Below are 26255 nucleotides of genomic sequence, written 5' to 3'. Positions count from 1 at the left end.
CTGGAGCACCAAGAAAGAGGGAGATTGGCGCGCTGTCAGAGGACTTTGAAGGGCAACGCTGGCACATGATTGGACACTGTATTGGTGACTATGTTCTGAAGCATAACGGGAAATTAAGTTCTTTCTCTTGTTACCAGTTCAAGATGTCCTTTCAATGGCTGCTGTGAAAACAGAGAGACGGAATGGCCTAATCCTCGCCTCCGGTCCGGACACAGAATCCACTTCTTATGATTTATCAATTTTTGTATACTTTATTTTAGTGTTGAGAAAAACCTACAGAAAATCTAAGGAGGAACTAGATTACAGAGGAAAACCAAGAGAAGAGAGATTGAAAACCTAAGAGAAAAATGGAAAACAAAAGAGACTGAAGTGAAGAAGAATGCCCTGGAAGCCCCACCAGTGTCTTTTCTACCAGACAGCCTGTACTCAACAGAAGTTAGAGGGCGAGTGACCTGTTTAACTTCAAGGCACGCTGTTTATTCTACTAGGTATGCAGCAAACAGGGAGTGCAGTGGCCTGAAGATTGAGAAGGTGGGCTGCTCAGCTGTGCATGGAGCCAGACCTGTTGTACCTGCTTGTATGGACTGGGCATATTGAGGAAATGGTCTGCTGAACTGCCTGTGTACAGAGTTAAAAATGTATGGCACTAAACATTTGGTAACCTAGTAGAAAGTCAGATGGAGGAACAACTGGTGTCAGCATTTAAACACTATCTGTAGAGTGATCAGTGAACCTGCGCAGCAGCCGCTTGAAGCACTTTCCTTAGGGCACACATTGTGAGTAACATTTACAGTCTACCTGTTGACTGGGTTGCTGAGTTTCCCCATCTCCTATTCTACAGGAGAGATCATTGGGTACCTGATCTGTTTCCAGGAAGCTTTCTGAGAGGAAGACTACAGCGCCGACCTGGCACATGGGAACAGCTCATGTGCAGTGAAGAACATGTGTGCCAATTTTTCGTATGAGGATAAAGAACTGTGCGTTCATTTAAATGGGATAAAACTGTACAGTGGCAATGTATTCGGGTGAGAAGTCGCTCACCGGCGTGGAGTATTTGAATATTTTCCTGGAATAATTTTACTTTAGGTTTACTGTCATGTGCATTTTACTCAAAACCATACATTGCTTGAGTGTATTTTTCAATACTGCTACCCTCTATTTTAAAGATGCATTGGGTTGAATTGAGTAATGTTATGTTTATGCTGACATTGTTTGCTGCTGCTGAAATTAATTTTTATTGGTGTATTGAATTGAGAAATGTTATGCCGTTACTGACATGTTTTAAAGTTGCTGAGTCGTGGCATGTATGTTACGCATGGGAGGTGCACCCTAATGCTATTTTAGCATGAAATTTTGCTTACCATATTTTGCGTGTGCATATTGGCCTGAAGTTTTAAAGCCATGCTTGATTTTAGAGATGTATAATTTGAGGTTGGATGCTAGAGTCACGTGCAGAGTGACATTCTTATGTTGTGATATTAGTATTTTGATCCATATTTGGGATTGTGTTTTTGACCATCCTTCCTAAGGGGTTAAGAATGTGGGGGCAGTGTGTTAAGCCCAATGTTAAGGGGGATACACCCCAGTGATATGTGTCAATCCTTCCTATGGGGTTAAGGATGTGGGGGCAGTGTGTTAAGCCCAATGTTAAGGGAGGTACACCCCAGTGATGCGTGTCAATCCTTCCTATGGGGTTAAGGATGTGGGGCAGTGTGTTAAGCCCAATATCAAGGTGGGGTACACCCCAGTCATATTTGTCAATCCTTCCTATAGGATTCAGGATGTGGGGGCAGTGTGTTAAGCCCAATGTCAAGGGGCGGTACACACCAGTGATATTTGTCAATCCTTCCTATGGGGTTAAGGATGCGGGCAGTGTTTTAGGCCCAATTTTAAGGGGGTAGGTAGTTACATCCCAATGCAGTAGAGGGTAGGTGAAACCCTGGTCCTGTTCGAGTATAGGGTGATGGGAGTGTGTGATTACACCCCAGTGCAGTAGAGGGTAGGTGAAACCCTGGTTCTGTTTAAGTGAATGGTGATAGGGGTACATGTTTACACCCCAATGCAGTGGAGGGTAGGTAAGACCCTGGTTCTCTTTAAGTGAATGGTGATGGGGTAGGTGGTTACACCCCAATGCAGTAGAAGTGAAATAAACTCTAGTCCTGTTGAGTGTTGAGTTGTGGAAGGCAACAGGTTGGTCCTGTTATAGTGTGTATGATGTGGAGGGGAACAGGTAGTTAGTGTTCTCTGTTGGGTGAGCAGGGAAGTTTTGTGTTATTTGTACACTTGTATTGTAAATTTGTGGAACGTATTGATTAACTGTTTTTTACCTTCTTACATCCCATTGGAGTATTGAAGTCATGCAGAGTGAGCGTTTGTTAACCTGTACTGTTTATTTCGATGGGGTGGTACTCAGTTTTGGAGGAAGGTTGATGAAGGGTGTTTTGCCGTTTTCCGCTCTGTTGAATATTTCATTGTTTTGTTAAGGGGGGAGATGTGTTGTGGCCTCTTTCTATCTTATGCATTCTCCCTACTACCTTAATGTACCCTGCTACTCAGCCAGTGAGTGAGGTCATAGTATGGTTGGAATGTTGACAGTGTTTGTGCTTGGATGAGTGGACAGTTGGAATAAGAAGGGCTGAGCTGCAGGATGCTGCTCCTGGTGGGGCTTTATCTGTAACCTTCAACTAAGTTAATAAACCTACTTCTTTTATAATCTACGAGCATCCATCTTTGATTACAACAGTTCTCTCCCATTTTCTTATTTGTTTTTTCAAAACTCTACAGTCCCTATCAACCCATATATTGCCTTTCCTTAATCTTGCCTGGACTCTTTCTGATTGATCCTTGGTTGAGTGCAACTCTGCCCTTAAACATTGATCCACCTTCTTTAATATATTATGCCAATCTACAAAACATCAGACACCTGTTCACAATGAAGAACCTCTTGTCTTTGTTGTAATTTTGCCAATTTAGACAACCTTAGCAATAGATTTTCTGAAATCCTAGTTGTAAGCCATCCGGGAAGTGGACTTGTAACCTTCTCGCCAGACACAAATACTCCATTATTTCTAAATGCTGGGGATAATGGTCACTTCCACACATCAGATTCACATTTAATCTCTCAACTCCAGGTGTAAAAGTTTGCCATGCAGGTCTATCTGTGTCAAGGCATGCATTTAGACCGAACATCCCATTCGAGCCCAGAAAATTTACTAGTGCTGTATCATGTGTCATTGTTATCCCGATAGAAAGCTTCCAGATCTGATGTTAATCACCCATAGGATGTTTTTAAACAATTTATTGCAGTCCCCGTCCCCCGGGTCCAATATATTGTTAAAATCTCCCAATAATAGGGCCATGTCTGAGTGCTTAGGAGAACACAGCCATTCTATGTCTTCCTTAAATAATGACAATTCCGCCCCATAATCTTTCATATTGTCTACATGAACGTACACATTAATAATGACCATACTTCCCCACTGATTATCTTTTTTGTCCTTAATTAGCCAATGAACCACAATCCAATTCCTATTCACTTTTTTACATTGTCACATTTTTTGCTATATTGGTGGAGATAAGTGTTAACAGCCCTCCCGAGGGTCGAATCAATCCCTTCTTCATTGCTTTTTTCTTAAAACCTGCATAAATCCATCTATGGCAGGGGGTTCTTCAAACAGCTAAGTTTCCTTCAAGCATATAATCTCATAGGTTTCTATTATTTTGTTAAAAAACGTAAACATAACAGTCTATTCAAGCCACAAACATTCCAAGATTAGATTTAAACTGTGTGAGCTAATACTATCCCAGTGCAGGCCACTCAAATCCCAAGATTCTCTCATTATGGGTGTTGCTAAAATTGCTGAATAGTTTACCTTTTCAAAAGCACCCCGTTCTCATTTAGACTATCAGATGGGATGGTCACCCTCACTGTTCCTTTATAGGTATTCTCCACCCATCTTACACCGCAGGTTTCTTCTGGATTTAGACTCACTTGGTGTTTCCCCAAACCAGCATGGTTAATCAAGAAGGTTTTACTTGTTATGCTCTCATCTACGATTGAAAAGATCTTTATTAGATTATAAAATATAATCATAGAAGATTAAAACAGCATAAAAAGTCCACCCAACGGGTTAAACACACAATAAAAATCAGCAGGATCAGCAACCAAAATAAGAAACCACAGTCACAAGGTTAAAAAAGTAGAAACCATCGTACCACGTAAAAATGTGTCAATCCTTAAATAAGAGATGCTGTCAGAGATTAAAAATGCATAACTTTGTTCCAGGACAGCGCAGTTTCCAAGAATGAAGAAACAGCAAAAGGCACAATGTGGTCGGTTAACAGCAGCAGATAAAGAAAAGCCAGCCTATGCTGATAAAAGCTCCTAGACTTTAAAATAGGGAAAGGGTACTTTTGAGACAGGGGTTCATAGTAGCTGCAAAATAGTACCAGATGCTTCAGGGTCTAAAGTGAACAACCATCACAGGGGCATGCAGTTATCGATTTCGGGTTAAACTGGCCTGGGGGAAAAAAATAAGTGGACGGATTGTGCTCAAGCCAAGCAGAACTTTGAAAGGAGTGATCTCTTCCGGCAGTGCCTGACAAAGGAAACTTAAGGTTCCAGGCCAGGATTGGTTTTCAACAACAAAATGAATTTCAAACCTGGTTTCTCCAGAGCTCCTCTCTCTGTCTGTTCTCCTTGGCATGATTAGGAAACAAATCCCTGATTAGCCTTCTGTCTCCTTCTTTTTTTTATAGCAGATGGGGGCTACAAAATACTTCAGGGTGGCCCAAGGACAAGGCAACAGTCCTAATGTAGCTAAGCCTTGGGATCTTGTAGCCATGCGTACACCCAAGGTGGTCTTCCATCACATCCTTGTTAAAAACAATATGCTACCAAGACCACACTGCAATCCACAGAAGCAGCGGGCAAGTTTAGCATGGTCTTCCACATGATCCGGACTCAGTTCATTGTGCATAAAAAGAGAAGAACTGTTTGGGCCCAAACCTAGCAGTTTTCTGCAGAATCGGTTCTCCTCTTGCAGGACACTCACACAATTTCAATACCACAAACTTTTAGCTCCACACAACAACACAGGGAGACACTTTGATTTATAGACTTGCAGCAACAGTAGGATAGGTGTACTACCCACCATAAATGCAAACCTAAAGAGGGCTCCACATATTTGACTAAATCCCGCACCGCGATTAGCAAGGCTCGGCATCCAGTTGTTTTGTTGATCAAATGTAACCCCCAGATAAGGAAAAGCAGCCACCATTCTAATCACTTTTCCTTTGATGGCAATAGGTCTGGCTTTCAATGACTGCTTTCCACATGCCATATACTGTGTCTTTGAAATATTGGTGTCCAATTCCAGGTCATCCATGAACTTGACAAAAAGATCAACAAGTGCCTTAAGACCATTAGCTGTGCGAGATAATAGAACTGCATCATCAACATATGACAGGGACGGTACAGGTATGGATTTCACTTTTGGAAGGTCTCGGTCATTTGTTGCTAAAAAGGAACTGATGTATAACAGAAATAAAATAGGTGCCAAGACGCAGCCTTGCCTAGCCCACTGAGGGAGCCTGAAGGAATCCGTACATTCCCCTCTCATGCCATACCTGACTGAGCATTCACATCAGTGTGGAAAGATCTGAGGAAATCAATCAGTGGCTGGGGTAACCCCAGGACCATTAAATTGCTTCAGAGCTTGGAGCTATTCGCCCAGTCAAAAGCACTGCTCAGGTCCATGAATGCTAAAAAGATAGCCCCCCTGCTTCGCAAAAACATATTTCCCGACAAGCAGGTTTAGGATCAAGCACTGCTCAAGGGTACGCCAGCCTTTCCTAAAACCATACTGATCTGGGCAAAGGGTATTACTGAGTTAGGCCCAATCTTCAATACATTGTAGAATTTTCAGGCCCATCACCTTGACAACTGAATCTAGTAAGGAGGTGGGTCTGTAACAGCTGAGGTCCTGTCTGCTACCCTTTTTAATAAACTGGCACAATGACAGCAGATTTCCAAAAAGAGGAAATGTTGACCTGAGCAGCTGCGTTAGGGGCGTTAGTTCAAAAGAAAGGGCCCAGAGGAAAATCTCCGCCTTATAGAGGTCCATAGGTACCCCCATCTGGACCAGGCCCTTTGAGAGGGGCTGGCTAAGATTGCAGATCGCAATTCATCGATGTCAAAACTGACCCCCAATAGAAACACTTTTTCCCCCTCTGCCGAAGGCTCAGCCTCATCAAGTGCATAGATCTTTTTGTAATGTGCCACCCATCGATCAGGGTTAAAATGGTCACACCTATGTCACCAGGTGCAGCCGCACAAAACTGCTTCCTGTTGATGACCGCCCGAAGGCCCCTGGCATACCCAGCTTTACAGGTAGATACTAAGCATTCCCACGTTACTTCTTTTAGGGCTAGTTTCCTTTCCCAAAAGTTTTCTTGTAAACTGCTCTAGCCTCCAAGATATTTTGCTGGTTACAGGGCCTAGCATCTAGGGGCCTCACTGAGCTGTTAGCCACCTTACACACTTTATCAAACCAACCAGCTTGAGTGGTCCTGCATGGTTCAGACAGTTCCAGCATAATGGATCTAATAAAATGGTTCAAGCAGTGAAAAGTATCTAGAATTGAAATGGGGGCCCATTAGGGGCTAACAGAGGCCTTGTAGTAAGGCCCACGTTGAAGCCAACTAGAGCTTTTAAGAGGGTAGGGATTGACATGTTACCCATTTAACTCCAAGGCCCTTGTGATCAGACCAGTAAGATCAGGGGTGGCGACAGGAAGTTTACTAACAGATAGTACCACTCCAGCTTCAATAGGATTATGGTCACTATGGCAGGTTTTGTGCACCATCCCGAGCACCAAAACTATCTATTAGGGTCCTGGATATGAACACATAATCAATGGTCGACGCCTTACCCCAGCCTACAAAAGTAGGTAGTTGGCCCAAACTGTTTACCCAGTATCCATCACACTGCACACACCCGCCTGCCCCAGGGCACTGTACAAATTCGTCCTTCCGGAGTCAGATGTTGTGAGGCAAAAGAAGGAATCATCGGCCAGAAAGGGATTAAATACTGTGGGATTCGAGACCATTTTAGTATTAAAATCACCGCCTAGTATCACAATGTAACACTTGAGATTGAAAAGTGACCTGGCCTCAAGGACAGACAACACTAAAAACCATAGGCCATAGACTGAGTGATAGAAATTGCTAAGAAAAAAAATGGAACTCACAACTACCTATAGAATCTGAATCCTGGAATGTCCAGAGGGGACTGGAAAAACCCTAAGCGGTTTGGAAATGCGAACCATAGTAGCTATTTCACCTCAAGCTCTATGGCCGGGGGAAGGAGTAGCTGCAATGGCAAACCATTCATAGCGGTCTCAAGTGACTGTCTCTTGGTCCCAAGTTTCCGAAAGCATTATAACATCAAACTGGAAGAGAAACCTAAGCCATTCAAGTTCAAGGAGTATAGTTTTGATATCTGCAATGTTCCAACAAAGGTGCTTTATGACTGACCTGTGGTGGTAAAGAGGCTTTGTGGCATTGGGATGCATTGGCGATCGTGACCTGCTGACCTTAGGGCTGGGGGTCAGGGATGAAGAGCCCGCCAGTCAGTCATCAAAGTATAGATCTGACAGAGCGAGGAATCTGTTCGTTGTGGGCATTAAATGTATGCTCCAGGGTCCGTAGGCCTGGAGGGGATGCTGGCACATGCATGGGATACACATGCCTATAAAAAACAAAACAAGGAGGAGTATATTTATGCTCTTAACCTGTGTGTGCTGTATATTGGCACTACGCATCAAGCAACTGGCCAAGCTTGGTGACTTGCAGTCAATAACCATACAATCCCCTTTCAAGTTTTTGACCGCAGGGCCTACCCACCCCACCCTCCTCACAAGTAGGACATCACTGTATGCTTTAATATTAAAGTTAACATTTCGCAACAGCCAGTGACACATTTTATTTTTCAGCTGAAATGCAGATTCCCAGGCACTAGTTGAGGAACCCCAGTCATGATTGCCACTTAAGGGCAGCAGTCAGGTGGCAAGTTAAGACTAGGTAGGCCTTTGTCAGACTTATAACCCTTGCCTAGACCCCTACCGGGCCCGCCACCACAGTAGCTAATTGAGGATCTATGGGGCTGCCCACCGCTTGATGAAGGAGCCATAACCACCTCCGTGGGTAGGGCTGTTGGGTAAACGTACCTGATGGAGGGAGGCTTGGGGTGGAGAGGGAGGAACGAGGACTAGAGGGCCTGCCCACTCCACCAGGAATACCAGGAGTGACAGAAAAGGCTGATTTAGCAGTACCTAAGTAGGAAAAAGAGTTAATGTTAGCTTTGATAGTGGTGCAGGTCTTGGTGACATCTAAAACAACAAACTAAGTTTTGTAGTCTCTCCACCAATGGGGCAACACACTGGGGAATAACATGTGTAAGCCTGTCCACAATACGGTAACAGTCTGGGTTAGGAGTTGTCAAAGCGTCCTGAAGGTCCCCAGAGGAAACACAGTGTCTCGAGGTATTGGACAGATGCTTAGTGTTCCCAGTTTGTTTGGGGTGGCACTTTCTCTTAGCCGTTGGCACACAGACACTTTTATTTGGGTTTTTAGGAAAGGTGTTCTCAGTCAGGTGCTCCTGAACCAGATGGGGCATACTGGGAGGGTTAAGCAAATTAGCAGAGTCTGAATAGGAGTGAGAAGCTGATTGAGCTACTAGACAAATGGCAAGATACTGGGACCCTCTCTCGCATGCAAGGATAATCGTCGCGCATCCAAGGATAATCGGCGCTCTGCCAGGTCAATTTCTTTCATTATTACCTCTACCTCGAGGGCCAAAGAGAAGTCAAGGGTTGACCCGCGGGTTGGCTTAGGGACAGTGTCTTTATACCCCCCCCGCAAACTTTGTTTACCCATATTGGTCCACTGACAACCCCGAATTGGTTAAACTTAAAGAGTGCTAAGAGGTATAAAAACAGTGCTCACCTGACAGAGAACCCAAAAAGACCCAAGACCAAAGGGAGGCGGCCCAGCCTCCTCCGGGCGAAGTTGGGCCCTCTCTTGTCTTAGCCTGGTCTTCACCCAGGCACGTCCTGTGCTGCAGGACAAATGTTGCTATTTATTGGAGTGCTGTGCATGCTGCTGTGCCTGTGGGCAAGGTTAGGCGGCTCCTGCCATTAGGGTATCTGGTAACTGGAGTCCTTGTTGCTCTCATCTACAATTTCTATTTCAGATACCAACGTAATACCTTCTTTTAAAGTTTCTCTCTCTGCTTTTTCAAATGTTTCTTTAACAATTTCTGAAAAAAGAAGTACCTTTGTCATTTCCTTTCCTGCTTCACTGCTAAAAAATCCTACCTGCTGTATATCTTGGACATTGCTTTCAGGCTTGGGCATTTTGAAAGGGAGTGCAATATCTGAAGTCTATTCATGGGAATTCATTTTATAGTTATTTTACCCTTCTGCTCCCCTTGCAGTGGCTTCAGAATACCCATAAATGATTGCGTCTCCTGTTGCCCTCGCTAGTCCCTTTTGATATCTCCTTGCTTCCTTTTCCTCTAGATTTCCTACCCTCTATCTTTTGATTTTAGCTTTTCCTCAAGCTCAGAGACCACTCTTCTACTCTTTTCACCTCACTTAAACCACTATTACCTCTTTATATCTTACCTTTTGTAGACAGTGCCATTTTCCCTCTCAGATTCCCTGTTGGGTCTATTGCCTGTTTTAACCCTATCCTTTCACTTTTCTCATTCTCTTTTCCTTTTTTACTTTTCTTTAAGTTTCTCCACAAAACCCCAAACTCCTCAAGGACAGAATACCTCTTTTGTACATAGTAAGTTCCCCACTCTTTTTAAATAACATTGGGTATTTAGATATATACTTCTAGAGCATCCCTCGAGTGTCTTTTCCACGCCTCTTCCTTCATCGTCCTTTGGTTCATCTTGTCTATTTTCCTCCAGTAGCCACACTCCCCACTTTTTTGAATTTCAAATTTTTGCAACTCACATAGCCTTAGTGGACATGAGGCAGGCGTTTTTTTAATGTAACTAAAGTATCGTGTGGTAGAGCAGTGTCATTTTCAGAAAGCACATTTTTCATTGAAATGGCCACTAACTCATACAGTTTTACTGATAAAACTATATTGCACACAAATGATGTGTGGAAACTGGATTTCAGTGAAGATTTATCATTTGTACACCACCAAGTAAAGTGTCTTGATTTGTTTTGATCCTATTAAAATCTCTGCTTCCATCACACTAAAGAATTTTAAAAGAATTGGGGTTGTTTTTGATTTCCTAATGCTGAATGTATACGGTTCATTTGCAGGTATTTACATTTTGTTTTGAGGTACCAAAAACAGAATCTTACAGCCTTTCTTTCAACCACCTATACCCCAGCAAAACTGTCACATAATTTGCTTTACTTTCTCTGAATGTAAAGTTAGAGAAATTTGTAAACACCAATCCCCATGCTGAAAAAAGATGCAATTTGTTAGAAGACATAGCCTGACATTTGACCTCTGTCTTTGAAGTGTAGCAAATGTGGCAAGATAAATACAGAACCTTTTTTTATTTTTTTAATAAATCTGTTTATTGGTTTTAACAAGAACAAACACATAACATTTAACAACCCTTCCGAGCCACATCTCAATCTTATTTGATACTGCTTGGTGCACAAAGTGATAAGTTAATAAGCTTGGTATCCACACGTCCTCCTTCTCTCGATTGGATCTTGTGGCAGTGGTCTGTGCGCCCATGGTATCGTACTTTACTATTTCACCCTCTTCTCCCCCCTATAAAGTACGCTGGATGTCGTAATGGTTCCCTTAAACTTGGGATCCTGCCCATTGGATTTGGGGGGGAGGGGACTGTACCAAGACGTGCCCACTGATTTTCAGTGTGTCAAAACAGACCTTCAGGGTGCTGTGATTGAGATATTATCTGAGTGCTGGAGTAGATATGCGTCCAACGAAGCCCATATATCTTTAGGGCGCGACGAGGGGGGTTGTAGCTCAGCGAAAGTCTTTAGATGGATTTTACTGTATAGTAAGTCAGAGAGTCATTCTTTAAATTTGGGTGCCCTTCCTCTGCCTCATTTGCATGCCACCCTCCGTTTGGCTAGAAGGCGGCTAAGATCTACGTAGCCCGTCTTTAATCTTCTCAGTGTATCCCAGTAAAGCAAATAGTGGTCAGAGTGTTAACTGAGTGGATAGTGCCCTCTCAATTATTCCCCAATAACTCAGCACCGGGGGACATGACCAGGCCAGGTGTAGGAAATCTGCGTTTCCTGCCCCACACCTGGCGCAGTTGGCATCTGGCCTAAGGTTGTGTCTATAAAGTTTTGCAGGAGCGTAATACAGTCGGTGTCAATATTTACATTGTGTAAGCCTCAATCTACTGCTTGCCGTGATTCTACCAGTCTGCTGACAGCAATATGTCCATTGTGTATACGATAATTGCGTTTGTAACTCTTCATCCCAGCCCTCACGTGCTTTCCCCTTGATGAGCGGCTGTTCTTGCTGCATTGAGTGATAAAGGATAGAAACCAAGTGTTGCGGTGAGTTCACCTGTAGCAGTGTATGGAATGTGTTTACCCTAGGTGGTTCAAAGGGGAAGGACGGTGTAAGGTCCCTGATGGAGCGCTTGAGGCACAGGTATAGAAAGGTTTCTAGTGGGGATTGTCGGCCATCACGCAGGAATGAATCTGGTTCCCGGATGGAGGAATTAACGTAAAGGTCTCCCCATTTGAGGATGTTCAACTTTGGTAGTAATTTTGCGCCTGCTGTTTCACATGACATTGATACTGCCTCTTGATTCAATAGCGGCATGTCCGGCGAGTATAATAGGTTACTGCCAACGCGATTAGCTATTTTTCTCCAGGCTCTCTGTGTACATGCCACCGTAGAGTCCCGAGGGGAGGTGGTAACCATGTCAGGTCTCAGATATGCAGTGTGGGGGTTTGGGGTCATGTATCCCTGCTCTACAGCCAGATGTGCAAGATGTGGAGGCGGGTGATACCAGTAATGTGTGAAATGCGCTTGTGCACAATGACAGTATAATTCTAGATCGGATGCCTCGAAGCCCCCATTTGCAGAAGGTTGTATGAGGATCTCCCAACTTAGACATGGCTGCTTGCCTGCCCATGCCAGCCGAATCATCTGCGTTTTTTAGCCCCTTAAAAACATCTCTAGTTGGTGGGAATGGTATATTTAAAAATAAGTAGAGTAGCTTGGTGAGTATGGTCATTTTAATTAGTGATATGCCATTGAGAGGGGCAAAGCGATCCATTGTGTAACTTTAGATTGTATATTGTCTAGCAGCTCCCCATAGTTTAATTGCATCAGTTCTTCCTTATTACGGGTAAGTTATATGCCTAAGTAATGGAGACTGGTGTCAGTCGATCCAAGGGGAAAGTCTGGGCAGTAGCAAGTTGTATTTTCAGTTAATGGGTATATGTGTGATTTTCCCAAATTTATTTGGACTCCCGACATGGTGCCAAACTTGATGAATTCCCGTAATACGGGATTTAAGCTGTCAGCCAAGTCTCTTAGATATAATGTTATGTCATCTACATAGAGCGATATTAGGATATGTCTATTGGGGGTGCGTATTGCCTATACATGATGATGTTGGCGGTGTTTGCCCGCCAGCGGTTCGATCGCCAGAGCAAATAGCAGTGGCGACAGCGGGCACCTCTGCCTGGTTCCTCTCTCTATGTGAAATGGTGTGGACCTGATTCCGTTGATCTGCACAGTGGCTGATGGGGCAGAATATAATAATGCAATCCAGGCCAAGTTCGCATGTGGGAACCCCATAAGTTTTAACATCACCATTAAATAATCCCACTCAAGGGTGTCAAAAGCCTTTGTGGCATCTAGGAAGGTGGCAATGGCAGGAGTTTCAGGGTCTATGCTTTGTTGGATGGCAAAGAAGGTACGCAGGTTATGTGATGTAGATCTACCTGGGACAAACCCAGATGTCGCGGTTCTCAACGGTCTTACCCTCGCAGTGGAGAGGCGTAGGGGAACGGTCCTTGTTCCGACGGGTTCTGCTCTGGCCGAGGTAGGGGCGACCCCTTCCGGTAGCCACGGTGCTGTTTGGTATGAGCGAACCACTACAGTCCGTGCCCTCCAGAAGGAGTCCCAGAGGAAAAACCCCAGTAGGGTAAAAAACCTCCACAGGAACTCCCTGAAACGAAAAGGAGGACACCAGGGTATTAGGACCGCAGTTCAGGAAGGCAGGAAAACAAAGCAAATCAGGAACAGACAGGATTCGCAGAAGGATATCAAATAGGAGCGTGACTATCACCAAGGAGTGTTGCAACGCAATGAACAGGCAGTTGGAATCCCCTTAAATACCCCTGGACATGAAACAGGAAACAGGAAGTAGAACACCGCCATCTTGGATTGGGGAAAAGAAAACAGTAATGAATTAGGTATGTGTGTTAGACAATGCATGCTGGGTAGAGAGGAAGTGGTAAGCATGCTGGGAAGAGAAAAAAGGCAAGTATAAAGAACCCCCAGTGTAAGGGTTCGGTTTGTCCTAGGAACATCGGTAAGTGGTGATGGGCAGGTGAATACATGCAAGAGAAATAAATGTTAAGCGCATAATGCGCTGTGTGCGGCCATGCCTGAAACCCCCTCGGGGTTTCAGGCTCTGCCGCGTCTGCCTTTAAGGCAGAACTTGAAAAAGGGGGAGCGGCGAGCGCCGTGACCCCCAGACCGGCTCCCTGGAGCCTTTATGGCCCTCGCCGGAGCCGCGGCGACCCCCGCGACCTGGGTGTCTGCCTCGGCGTCTACCGCGGCCCGGGCGTCGGCCGCGGCAAAATTAACGTGCCGCGCCGCGGCAACCTGAGCCCGCGGCCGCAGCGAGCGCTGCGGTGTAACAGTATGCCCCCTCCCCGAGGCCCCGGGTTTGTGAGGGAAGAGCCGAAAAAAGCGGCGGATTAAAAGAGGAGCATGGACTGAAGAGGCATCCTCCCAGGAACACTCACTCAAAGGGTACCCCTTCCAATGAATAAGGTATTGGAGGCGCCCATGGAAAAATCGAGAGTCACAGACCTCCTGCACTTCGTATTCAGGCACATTGTCAACCAACAAAGGAGGGGGACAGGGCAACTGCCTATGAAAGAGATCAGGACGGTAAGGTTTCAGTTGCGAGACATGGAATACTGGGTGGATCTTCCATGTCCGAGGTAGGCGAAGACGCATGGACACTGGGTTGATCTTCTTGAGAATGAGAAAGGGACCATAAAAGCGGGGCTTGAATTTGTTTTGGGTGAGTCGGAGAGGTAGGAATCTAGAGGAGAGCCAGACCTTATCATGGACTTGATATAGAGGAGCCGCACAGCGTCTCCTATCTGCTATTGTCTTCATGCGGGACTTGGTGGACACAAGGTTAGAATGGATAATTCGCTGTATACCCCGTAGCTGTCGAACGAAAGAGGAGATGGCGGGAAGGTTGGAGTTGTCTCTCAGGGGAGTTGGGAAGGCCCTGGGATGGAAACCATAGGAGCCATAGAAAGGAGAGACTTTAGAGGCACTGTGTAGAGAGTTATTATAGGAGAATTCGGCAAGCGGTAAGTAGGGAGCCCAATTACTTTGTGTAGCGTTACAGAAGCTACGTAAGTACTGCTCGAGACCCTGATTGAGTCGTTCTGTTTGTCCATTGGTTTGAGGGTGGAACCCGGATGACAAGGCCACCTGGATCCCCAAGATCTTGCAGAATTGGTTCCAGAAACGGGAGATATATTGGGGACCTCTGTCTGATATAATAACTTGGGGTAGCCCATGTAGCCTGAAAATTTCTTGAGTAAAGACCTGACTTAACTCCTTTGCCGTGGGTAACTTTCTCAAGGCCGTGAAGTGGGCCATCTTGGTGAAGGAGTCCACAGTTACCATTATGACGTGGTTTCCCATTGAGGAAGGTAAGGCGCACATAAAATCGGTGGATATGGTAAGCCATGGGCCTGGGGGAACAGGTAATGGGCGGAGTAAGCCCACAGGTCTGGTTCGGGGTGTCTTGGCTTGAGCACATGTAGGACAGGATAACACATATGCCTCAGTGTCAGCCTTGAGAGTTGGCCACCAGAAAGAGCGAAGCAAAAGATCTTGAGTCGCTTTCACTCCTCGATGACCCGCAATAGGAGAATCATGGCACATGTGTAAGGCTTCGATTTGCACTGTTTTAGTGGGTAAAAACAGGGCCTTATCATGATAATAGTAGTCATGATCTATGTGCAGCTGTGGACGTAACCTCTTTAGTTCTGTTTCGTGTAGACGGGCATATTCAGACTTAACTTGATCTAAAAAGGTCTGTGCTACCCCTATGATTTTATTGTTGTCGAATAAGTTTTGAACCGCGGAATCACCGCACCCAGGATAACGTCGGGACAGGGCATCCGCCAGGATGTTCTGAGAACCAGGGATGTAGGTGATATAGAAATCATACTGGCTGAAGAAGAAGGCCCATCGAGCTTGCCGGCTATTTTGGCACTGGAAATTTCTTAAACACTGTAGATTTCTATGATCGGTCCGGGCTTCGAAGGGCTCCTTTGATCCCATCAAAAAGTGTCTCCATTCAGTGCACGCGACCTTTAAGGCGAGTAATTCGCGTTCTAGCACGGAATAGTTTCGCTCAGAATCAGATAGAATGTGGGATAGATAGAATACAGGGTGTTCTAGGTCATCCTCGTCTTGTCTTTGTAACAAGGCAGCCCCAATGGCTCTTTCTGAGGCGTCTGTGACAACAATGAATTGTTTGCAAGTGTCTGGGTGTCGAAGAATAGGGGCTTGACTAAAGGCTTTCTTTAAGTCCTGAAAAGCTGACTCAGCGCCTGGTGTCCAACAAAAACCTTTCTTTAGGTGTTCCTTTTTGAGGGTTTGAGTAATGAAGCTGGTTCTCTGGGCAAAGTCTGCTATGAACTGCCGGTAGAAGTTGGCTAGTCCCAGAAAACATTGAGTCTCCTTGATGGAAGAAGGAGATGGCCAGTTCAATATAGCCTGTACTTTGTCTGAGTCCATGGCAATTCCGGTTTGGTCTATACAGTATCCCAAATATTTCACTTCTATCTGATCAAATTCGCATTTTTCAGGCTTACAGAACAAATGATGTTGTCGGAGTCTTTCTAAGACTTGGCGGACGTGTTTGGAATGTTCCTCTGGATGAACCGAATAAATTAGGATATCGTCAAGATACACTACCACTGTTTGTTGCAAAAGATCAGAAAAGATAGAATCCATGAATCTTTGAAAGATGGACGGGGCATTAGTGAGTCCGAAGGGCATTACTCTATATTCGTAGTGACCAAAAGGTGTTCTAAAGGCGGTCTTCCACTCATCACCTTCTCTGACTCTTAGCAGATGATAGGCTCCTCGGAGATCCAGCTTAGTGAACCTCTTGGCTCCTCTGACTGCTTCTAAGATGTCTTTGATGAGGGGTAGCGGATACCGGTCTTTGATAGTGATCCTGTTTAACCCTCTGAAGTCGATACAGGGACGCAGGTCTTTGGTTTTCTTTGGTACAAAGAAAAGAGGAGCCCCGGCGGGTGAAGAGGAGGGAGTTATTAACCCACTTTGTAGATTCTCATCTAGGTACTCCTTCAGAATTTGTTTCTCTGGTTCGGTGAGGGAGTACATCCGCCCAAAAGGAACTACAGTGTCTGGCTCTAAAGAAATGGCACAGTCGTATTCTCTGTGGGGTGGCAATTCAGGTCTTTCTGGCTTCTGGAATACATCGATATAGTCCTGATACTGTCTGGGAACTCCCTGTAGAACATTAATGGATCCTCCCACCTGGGCAGGTGCTGTTGAGAGACTTTTTGGGGACCAATAATCCCCAGCCGGATAGCAATGGTGTTGACAAAAATGGGAGGATAACGAAATGGTTTTTGTTTCCCAGTTGATGTAAGGATTGTGCCGTGTAAGCCATGGAATTCCCAGGATCATGACATGGTGTGGTGATGAGATTAAGTCAAACGAGAGAATTTCCTGATGTTTACCGAACTGTAAACAGAAAGTAGGGGTGGTGTATTGTACCGGTCCAGAGGCCAAGAGTGACCCATCAACAGTATGTACCTGTTCTGGTATTTCTTTGGGTATTTGTGTTATTTGTTGTTCTTTGGCCCAGGTTTCATCTAAATATAGGCCACTGGCTCCGCAATCCAATAAAGCCAAAGTTCTTGCTTCACGGCCATCAGTTAAATGGAGGATAACTGGTAAGAGAAAAAGAGCAGTTCCTTCCTCCCTGGAAGAGCAAATAGAAGGTATATCACGATATCCCGTCCTCACCCTTCTTACTGGGGACGGGAGTTGGCGTTTCCCAAGGGCTTGGTTGGACGAATGGGGCAGGCGCGAATTAGGTGACCAGCTGCACCACAATATAGGCAAAGCCCCTTCCTTCGTCTATGTTCCCTTTCGCTGGCGGATAGAGGTCCGCGAGCTGTGTCAATCTGCATGGGCTCTTCCTCGGTATTCCCTTTGGATTCAGGGCGGGCTTTCTCGGAACGATGGGCGAAGGGACGAGATGGTACTGAGTGAAAAGGCAAACGACTCTTCTTTTTCTCCATTCGTCGTTCATTTAACCGATACTCTATAGTTAGTGCTTGGTCCATCAACCCTTTGAGGTTTTCTATCCTGGCAGAATGTACTAGTTCATCTTTGATGTCCTCTCTTAGACCTCTAGGGAAGAGTGTCACCAAGGTACGTTCCACCCAGGTTGTTTCTGCAGCTAATTGTCTGAAACGGGTGATGTATTGTAATACATCCTGACTCCCTTGTTGGACTTCGCAAAGAGCCTCTTCTGCTGACGCCTCGAGTCCAGGGCGTTCAAACATCTGTTTAAAAGTAGTGATAAAGGTGGAGTAATTAGATAGACAGGGATCGTTTCTGGTTACTAGAGGTGTGGCCCAGGCCAAGGCTGGTCCTGATAAGGCACTAATCAAATACCCCACCTTGGTCTTATCTTGTACAAATTGCGAGGGGCGAAAGGCAAAGTACACCGTTAAGGCATCCAGGAATTCTTTTAATGTGGTGGGATCCCCGGAAAATCGAGGTGTAGAGGCGGCTACTGCAGGGACATCTGTGGTCCTGGAGGCAAAGGTTTGTCGATAAACAGTATTCTCAGTACGTAATTGCTGGAGTTCTTGAGCCTGTTGTTGTATCGTCGCCAGTAGGTCCTGGTTAGTAGGTTCCGTGTTTACCACTGGGTTATCCATAGTTCCGGACTGCAACAGGAATTGTGGGCGTTGCAATCTGTCGCGGTTCTCAACGGTCTTACCCTCGCAGTGGAGAGGCGTAGGGGAACGGTCCTTGTTCCGACGGGTTCTGCTCTGGCCGAGGTAGGGGCGACCCCTTCCGGTAGCCACGGTGCTGTTTGGTATGAGCGAACCACTACAGTCCGTGCCCTCCAGAAGGAGTCCCAGAGGAAAAACCCCAGTAGGGTAAAAAACCTCCACAGGAACTCCCTGAAACGAAAAGGAGGACACCAGGGTATTAGGACCGCAGTTCAGGAAGGCAGGAAAACAAAGCAAATCAGGAACAGACAGGATTCGCAGAAGGATATCAAATAGGAGCGTGACTATCACCAAGGAGTGTTGCAACGCAATGAACAGGCAGTTGGAATCCCCTTAAATACCCCTGGACAGGAAACAGGAAACAGGAAGTAGAACACCGCCATCTTGGATTGGGGAAAAGAAAACAGTAATGAATTAGGTATGTGTGTTAGACAATGCATGCTGGGTAGAGAGGAAGTGGTAAGCATGCTGGGAAGAGAAAAAAGGCAAGTATAAAGAACCCCCAGTGTAAGGGTTCGGTTTGTCCTAGGAACATCGGTAAGTGGTGATGGGCAGGTGAATACATGCAAGAGAAATAAATGTTAAGCGCATAATGCGCTGTGTGCGGCCATGCCTGAAACCCCCTCGGGGTTTCAGGCTCTGCCGCGTCTGCCTTTAAGGCAGAACTTGAAAAAGGGGGAGCGGCGAGCGCCGTGACCCCCAGACCGGCTCCCTGGAGCCTTTATGGCCCTCGCCGGAGCCGCGGCGACCCCCGCGACCTGGGTGTCTGCCTCGGCGTCTACCGCGGCCCGGGCGTCGGCCGCGGCAAAATTAACGTGCCGCGCCGCGGCAACCTGAGCCCGCGGCCGCAGCGAGCGCTGCGGTGTAACACCAGATTGGTCCGGCCTAGTCAAGAAAGTCATCAGTAGACTTCATTGGTTGGCAAGCACCTTCGCCAGGATCTTTACGTCGCAGTTGATAAGCAACAGTAGTCGATATGATTCACAGCTGGTTGCCAATTTATTTGGTTTGAGTAGAGTGTTTAGAAGAGCCTCTCTCACGGGGGGGAAGCACCCTCCTGTTTGACATCCCTATAGACTTCCTTTAGCCATGGAGCGAGTATGTCTACATAGGTTTTGTAAAAGCTGTCCGGTATGGCATCGGGCCCTGGGGCCTTGCCTGATTTTAGCTGCATTATAGCTTCTTGGATTTCATCAAGTTTGAGCTCGGCCGCGAGGAATTTCCGCTGCATGTCGTTGAGCCAGGCCAATGCCACATCCTCTAAGTATCCATCTATATCTGGGGGGGGGGTTCTCTAGCAGAGGAATATAGGTGCTGATAATAATTGACAAAGGTCTGCAGTATTTCAGGGGGTGTCCCTAAGGAGAAAGCCAGAGGGGTCGCAAATCTCCATTACAGTGTTCTCTGGCCTTGTTGCACGGATAGTGTTGGCCAAGGCCCTACCAGGCCTTTCTTCTTCACCACAGGAACGTGCTTGGGCGTATTTTCCCTTGAATAGTATCTCCCATTCCGCTGTCTCCTCATAGTCTGTTAATGCCTCCCGGAGGCACCGCGGTGTGTGTTATGGCCTGTCCTGCCTCCAAGGTTTTGATTTGTGATTCCAAGCGGGTAAGTGTGGAACATATATCACGGAGGATGCCTATGCCCTTTGCCAAGCAGAACCCCCTGAGTGTGACCTTGAAGGCTTCCCAGACCACACCCACTTTGGCTACAGTACCCTTGTTCCTGTCAAAGAAGTCCCCTATCTCCCTCCTCAGTTCCCCTCAGAATGCACCATCCACCAACATGGTTGGGGATAATCGCCAGGTGAAGAGGGGAGCAGGCGTTGTGGGCAGCAACAGCTTAAGTGCGACCGGAGAGTGATCAGAGTATGTGCGAGCTAGGTGTGTGATTTCTCCAAACAAGGGTACCATGGATTGGGATATGAACCAATAGTCCAGCCTGGACCAGCTGGTGTGTACAGCAGAGTAGAATATGCCCTCCCTGTCATGCGGATGTAGCCAGCGCCAGCCATCTACCACCCAGTGTGCCACAATGTCCACACTCAACCGCTCCGCAGCCCTGTGGTGATGGGGCATCGCCCCAGTCCCCCTATCCCCCAGGGGGTCTATGGCCAGGTTGAAGTCCCAACCCCATGCTAGACTGTTTGATCCAACCTCCACTATGCAGCTCCATATGGAGTCAAAGAAGGCAGGGTTGTCTATATTGGATGCATAGCAGTTAACTATTGTGATGGATTGTTGCACTAATCGGCCCCAAATGACGGTGTATCTCCCTTGTGGGTCATTTCTAGTGCCCAGAGGAACATATGGGGCACCCTTACGTATTAAGATTGTTGTGCCTCGCGAGTAGGATGAATAGGTGGCATGCTGGCTATAGGAAGACCAGCGAGTCGCAAATGTAACCTGCGCCCCGTTGCAAAGTGGGTCTCCTGTAGGAGTGTGATGTGTACATTGTGTCTCTCTAGGTACGCTAGTATGTGTCGCCTCTTGTGTGGGTCGCCCAGACCCCACACATTCCATGTCAGGCAATTTAGTGCGTGCCCACCCCAAGTAAGTTGGGTTAATCCCCTGAGAGCTGCCATTTAGGGGTGCTGCTACGAGCTGGACTCGCACTGGGAGGAGCGCAGAACACAGTTGGTTAATAGTGTGTGGTATGCGCAGTTGGGTTATCTGTTGATGTGACTACGGATAACGGTTGAACTCCCCTTCCCACCCCACCGCGGAGGCCCAATTCCACCCGGGATTGCCCACCCTTTGAAATTCCAAAACATAACTACAAACTTGAAACGCTTGATCTCCAAGGGTAACAGGGAAGTTCCCAGTGGGAGGCCAGCTAGGAGGCCGTGCTAGAACCCCTCAGATGACAGAGGGTGCCCGGGCATCCTGTGGAGTACCCAGGAAAGACTGCTTTGTCTAGATAGTCATTGGTCCCAGAGTGATGCATGGCGTTCAGTTGGCTTTAATGGTTAACAATGAATAATTACGCGGAAGTGCTTTATTTTTTTGTTTATTTGGGGGACGCTGCGCTCCCAAGACATTGTTTGGGAATCGCAGTAGTTTGTGCCGGGGGTGCCCAGCTTTATTTTATGATGGGATCTGTCCTGGTCTGACATGGTAGATTTTTGTGCAGAACCTACGCCGCTTGGTCTCCTTGGCGACTCTCGCCCGCAGTTGCGCTTCAGGTAGTCATTGGCCTGTTGCGGCGAGGCAAAGGTCAGGCTTTTCTCTTTATGAGTGATTTTTAGATGTGCCGGGTACAGCATGGCATAGGAAATGTTCGCCTGTCTCAAAGTCTGCTTGACGGCGGCATATTTTTTGCGAGCATCCTGCACCACCATGGTGAAATAGGAGTAGATCGATATCTCAATACCCTTGAAGTGCAGGGGATGGCTTTTGCGGCCCAACCTTAGTTTGGTGTCTCTGTCTCTATAGTTCAGTAGGCGGGCAATTATTGGTCTGGGCGGTGCCCCGGGTGGAGACTTCATCGCTAGGGCTCTATGTGCCCACTCCACTACCAGCATCTTGAAGAAGGCTTCCACGCCAAATAGAGTAGTGAGCATGCTCTCCACATACTGTTCCATGCATCCAGTATCCGTAGATTCCGGAACGCCTACTATGTGTAGGTTGTTTCTTCTTGACCGGGCTTCCAAGTCTTCATTTTTGCTAGCATTGATTTTAGGGAGTTTGTCCATTTTCAGGAGCTGGTCGCTTTTGTACGCATTGTGTCCTCGACATGAGAAATGTGCTGTTCTGCTTCAGATATGCACCCGCATGTTTTTCCAGCTTATTAGTGAGCAGGTCCGGTATGGCGGTCATATTGTCCATTTTACTATCAATCGAGGATAAGCCGGACTGCGTAGTAAGCAGTAGCGCCTTCAATTCTCCCATTCTAGAGTTCTCTTCCTTGGCAGGCTAGGTTTTATTATTGTCCATGGCTTCTGGAGGTGTGTAGGAGGCTGGCCTGGCTTATAGCGGGTACCTTGTGGTACTTACAACTTGTGACAGGTCCAGTTATCCCTTATAAGTAGATTAGACGTGTTCTAACAGCTTAGGCTGATAGAGGTAGCTATAGCAGAGCAGCTTAGGCTGAACTAGGAGACATGCAAAGCTCCTACTATACCACTTATATCACTTAGCACTATATCATAAGAAAACACAATACTCAGAGTTACTAAAAATAAAGATACTTTTGGCATATTTTCACTAAAATAAAGTATCTCAGAGGATATACTCCCTTAGGAGGTAAGTAATATACACAAAATATACACACACAAACCAACTCAGGTAAGTAAACAGTTAGAAAAGTAGTGCAAAAACTGTAGAACACAATAGAATGTAATAGGGAAAAATAGGCCTGGGGCAACACAAACCATACACTCCAAAAGTAGAATGCGAACCACGAATGAACCCCAGGCCTAGTGTAGTGTATAGAGGGTCGCTGGGAGTATAAGAAAACACTAAGGGTGTCCAAGATACCCCACCCCAAGACCCTGAAAAGTAGGAGTAAAGTTACCCTACTACCCCAGAAAGACAGTAAAGTCAAGATAGGGGATTCTGCAAGGACAACAACTGACTGCAAAACACTGAAGACGGATTCCTGGACCTGAGGACCTGCAAAGGAAGGGGACCAAGTCCAAGAGTCACGCAAGTGTCCGGGGTGGGGGGGGCAGCAGCCCACTAAACCCCGGATGAAGGTGCAAAAGGGCTGCTTCTGGGTGGAAGAAGCCAAAGACTGCAACAATGGAAGATGCCAGGAACTTCTCCTTTGGACAGAAGATGACCCACGGCGTGGTGGAGGACGCAGAGTTGTTTCCATGCAGAAAGACCGCAAACAAGCCTTGCTAGCTGCAAGAGTCGCGGTTAAGGATTTTGGGTGCTACCAGGGCCCAGGAAGGACCAGGAGGTCGCCCCTTGGAGGAGGAGACAGAGGAGGCGCTCAGCAACACAGAGAGCCCACACAGAAGCAGGCAGCACCCGCAGAAGTACCTGAACAGGAGTTCAGAAGATCTGAGGACGACTGTCAACTCAGAACAACAAAAGAGGGTCCCACAACACTGGAGTCCAACTCAGCGAGTTGGGCAATGCAGGACGGAGTGCTGTGGACCTGGGCTAGGCTGTGCACAAAGGAAGTCTTGCAAAAGTGCACAGAAGCCCGAGCAGCTGCAGTTCACGCAGTACACAGGATTACTGTATGGCGTGGGGAGGCAAGGACTTACCTCCACCAAATTTGGACAGAAGGGCCACTGGACTGTCGGGGACACTTGGATCCAGCTCCTGTGTTCCAGGGACCACGCTTGCAAGATGAGAGGGGACCCAGAGGACCAGTGATGCAGACGTTTGGTGCCTGCATTGGCAGGGGGACGATTCCGTCGACTCACAGGAGATTTCTTCTCTGCTTCCAGTGCAGGGTGAAGGCAGACAGCCCTCAGAGCATGCACCACCAGGAAACAGTCGAGAAAGCCGGCAGGATGAGGCGCTACAATGTTGCTGGTAGTCTTCTTGCTACTTTGTTGCGGTTTTGCAGGTGTCCTGGAGCAGTAAGCGGTCGATCCTTGGTAGAAGTCGAAGAGGGAAGGGCAGAGGAACTCTGGTGAGCTCTTGCACTCGTTATCTGATGAGATGCCAACAGGAAAGACCCTAAATAGCCCTGAGAGGAGGATTGGCTACAGAGAAAGGTAAGCACCTATCAGGAGGGGTCTCTGACGTCACCTGCTGGCACTGGCCACTCTGAGATATCCATTGTGCCCTCACACCTCTTTATCCAAGATGCCAGAGGTCTGGGACAAACTGGAGGAGCTCTGGGCACCTCCCCTGGGAGGTGCTGGTCAGGGGAGTGGTCACTCCCCTTTCATTTGTCCAGTTTCGCGCCAGAGCAGGGCTGGGAGGATCCCTGAACCAGTGTAGACTGGCGTATGCAAGGAGGGCACCATCTGTGCCCTTCAAAGCATTTTCAGAGACCAGGAGAGGCTATTCCTCCCAAGCCCGTCACACCTATTTCTAAAGGGAGAGGGTGTAACACCCTCTCTCAGAGGACATCCTTTGTTCTGCCTTCCTGGGACTGGGCAGCCCAGGCCCCAGGGGAGCAGAAACCTGTCTGAGGGTTGGCAGCAGCGGTAGCTGCAGAGAAAACCCCAGAGAGTTAGTTTGGCAGTACCCGGGCTCTATGCTGGAGCCCCAGGGATGCATGGAATTGTCCCCCCAATAACATAATGGTATTGGGGGGACAATTCCATGATCCTAGACATGTTACATGGCCAAGTTCGGAGTTACCATGGCGATGCTACATATAGGTATTGACCTATATGTAGTGCACGTGTGTAATGGTGTCCCAGCACTCACAAAGTCCGGGGAAATTGCCCTGAACAATGTGGGGGCACCTTGGCTAGTGCCAGGATGCCCTCACACTAAGTAACTTTGCACCTAATCTTCACTAAGTGACAGTTAGACATATAGGTGACTTATAAGTCACATAAGTGCAGTGTAAAATGGCTGTGAAATAACGTGGACATTATTTCACTCAGGCTGCACTGGCAGTCCTGTGTAAGAATTGTCTGAGCTCCCTATGGGTGGCAAAAGAAATGCTGCAGCCCATAGGGATCTCCTGGAATCCCAATACCCTGGGTACCTAGGTACCATATACTGTTACGACTCTGTCATCCCATTTATAGGGGGCGCTGTAAGGGGACTGTCGGAAGCCTGGGAATCACCTTAAACACTTATCTAGAGTCCGTTACTGACTCCTGTTTGTTTCTCTTTTCTCCATGGTACACTTGTGTAGTACTACATTTGGTTCCTGGGACTGCAAATCCCATAATGCACAGCCTGGTAGTCAAGAAAGCCCGGATTCTGTTTCCCATTGTTTTCCATGGGAGAAGTCCAGTTGCTCCTTTTCACCGGATCCTCTACTCCAGGACTTGCAAGTGTCTGAAACTACACACACCTGAGACCTCTCCTGTGCAACTGCTTATAAGCAGCCATTTCCTCAAGATCCCTGTCGTGCATTGGAGTTCGATTCCTTTGTGTTACAGACCCTTTGTCGGATGGTGTTCCAGTTTTGTTCCGTTTCTGTTCCAGCTTGATCCTGTTTCTCTGCCCTGCTCCTGATTGTTCCAGCCAGAGTCTGCTCCCCATCCCTTAGTCTTGTACCTGTTTGTTTCTTCCAGAGCCTGCTCCCTGTTTCTCTGCCCTGCTCCTGCCTTGTTTCAGCCTGAACCTTCTCTCTGTTTCCCAGTCCTGTTTACTGCTCATTTCCTACTCCCTGTATTCCAGCCCTGTCCTTGCCTGTTCCAGCCAGAGCCTGCTCTCAGTTGCCGAGTCCGGTCTCTGTTTGTCCCAGCCAGAAGTTTGTGCCCTGTTTTCAAGTCCTAGTCCCACCTTTGCTTCTGCCTAAGCCTGTTCCTAGTTCTTGCCTCTGCCTCTTAGTTTGTTCCCTTCTGTTTCTTCTTGGTTATTTGTGTCTGGTAAGTATTCTATCAGTCTTCACCAGTGTATACGTGTCCTCCTTTGTTCTGGGGTTGGCTCCTGGTTTCCAGGAGGCAATTCCAGCCCCCATCCTTGTCCAGTGTTATACGTTGTATTTCGTGCCTAACAGTGACAGTGTGCTATTGCTGTTTTCTCAGGAATCGCCACTGTGTTTCCAGCTGGACCCACAAGAGCGTGTCTTGTGTATGTAAGTACTTTCCTTGTCTGTGCTCTAGGGTCCAGAGACAGAATCACTTCTGCTGCCTCCTTTCTATGGGGCTGGCAGGGTGACTATCTTTAAGAGCAAACTGCACAGAGGCATTGACATTCCCTGTCACTGTGGGAGGTTCTGCGCCTTACTCTGTGAACAACCCCAGCATGTTTGTCCATTAGTAATCTGTTTCCTGTTTGTTCACACAAGGGTTGCTCTGCTTTTACTTTCCTGTGCCTGTTCATAACTGTCCTTTCCGTGTATGCCTTT

This window comes from Pleurodeles waltl, chromosome 5, assembly GCF_031143425.1.
Source record: "Pleurodeles waltl isolate 20211129_DDA chromosome 5, aPleWal1.hap1.20221129, whole genome shotgun sequence".
Taxonomy (NCBI): Eukaryota; Metazoa; Chordata; class Amphibia; order Caudata; family Salamandridae; genus Pleurodeles; species Pleurodeles waltl.
Note: the sequence above shows the minus strand (reverse complement) of the source record.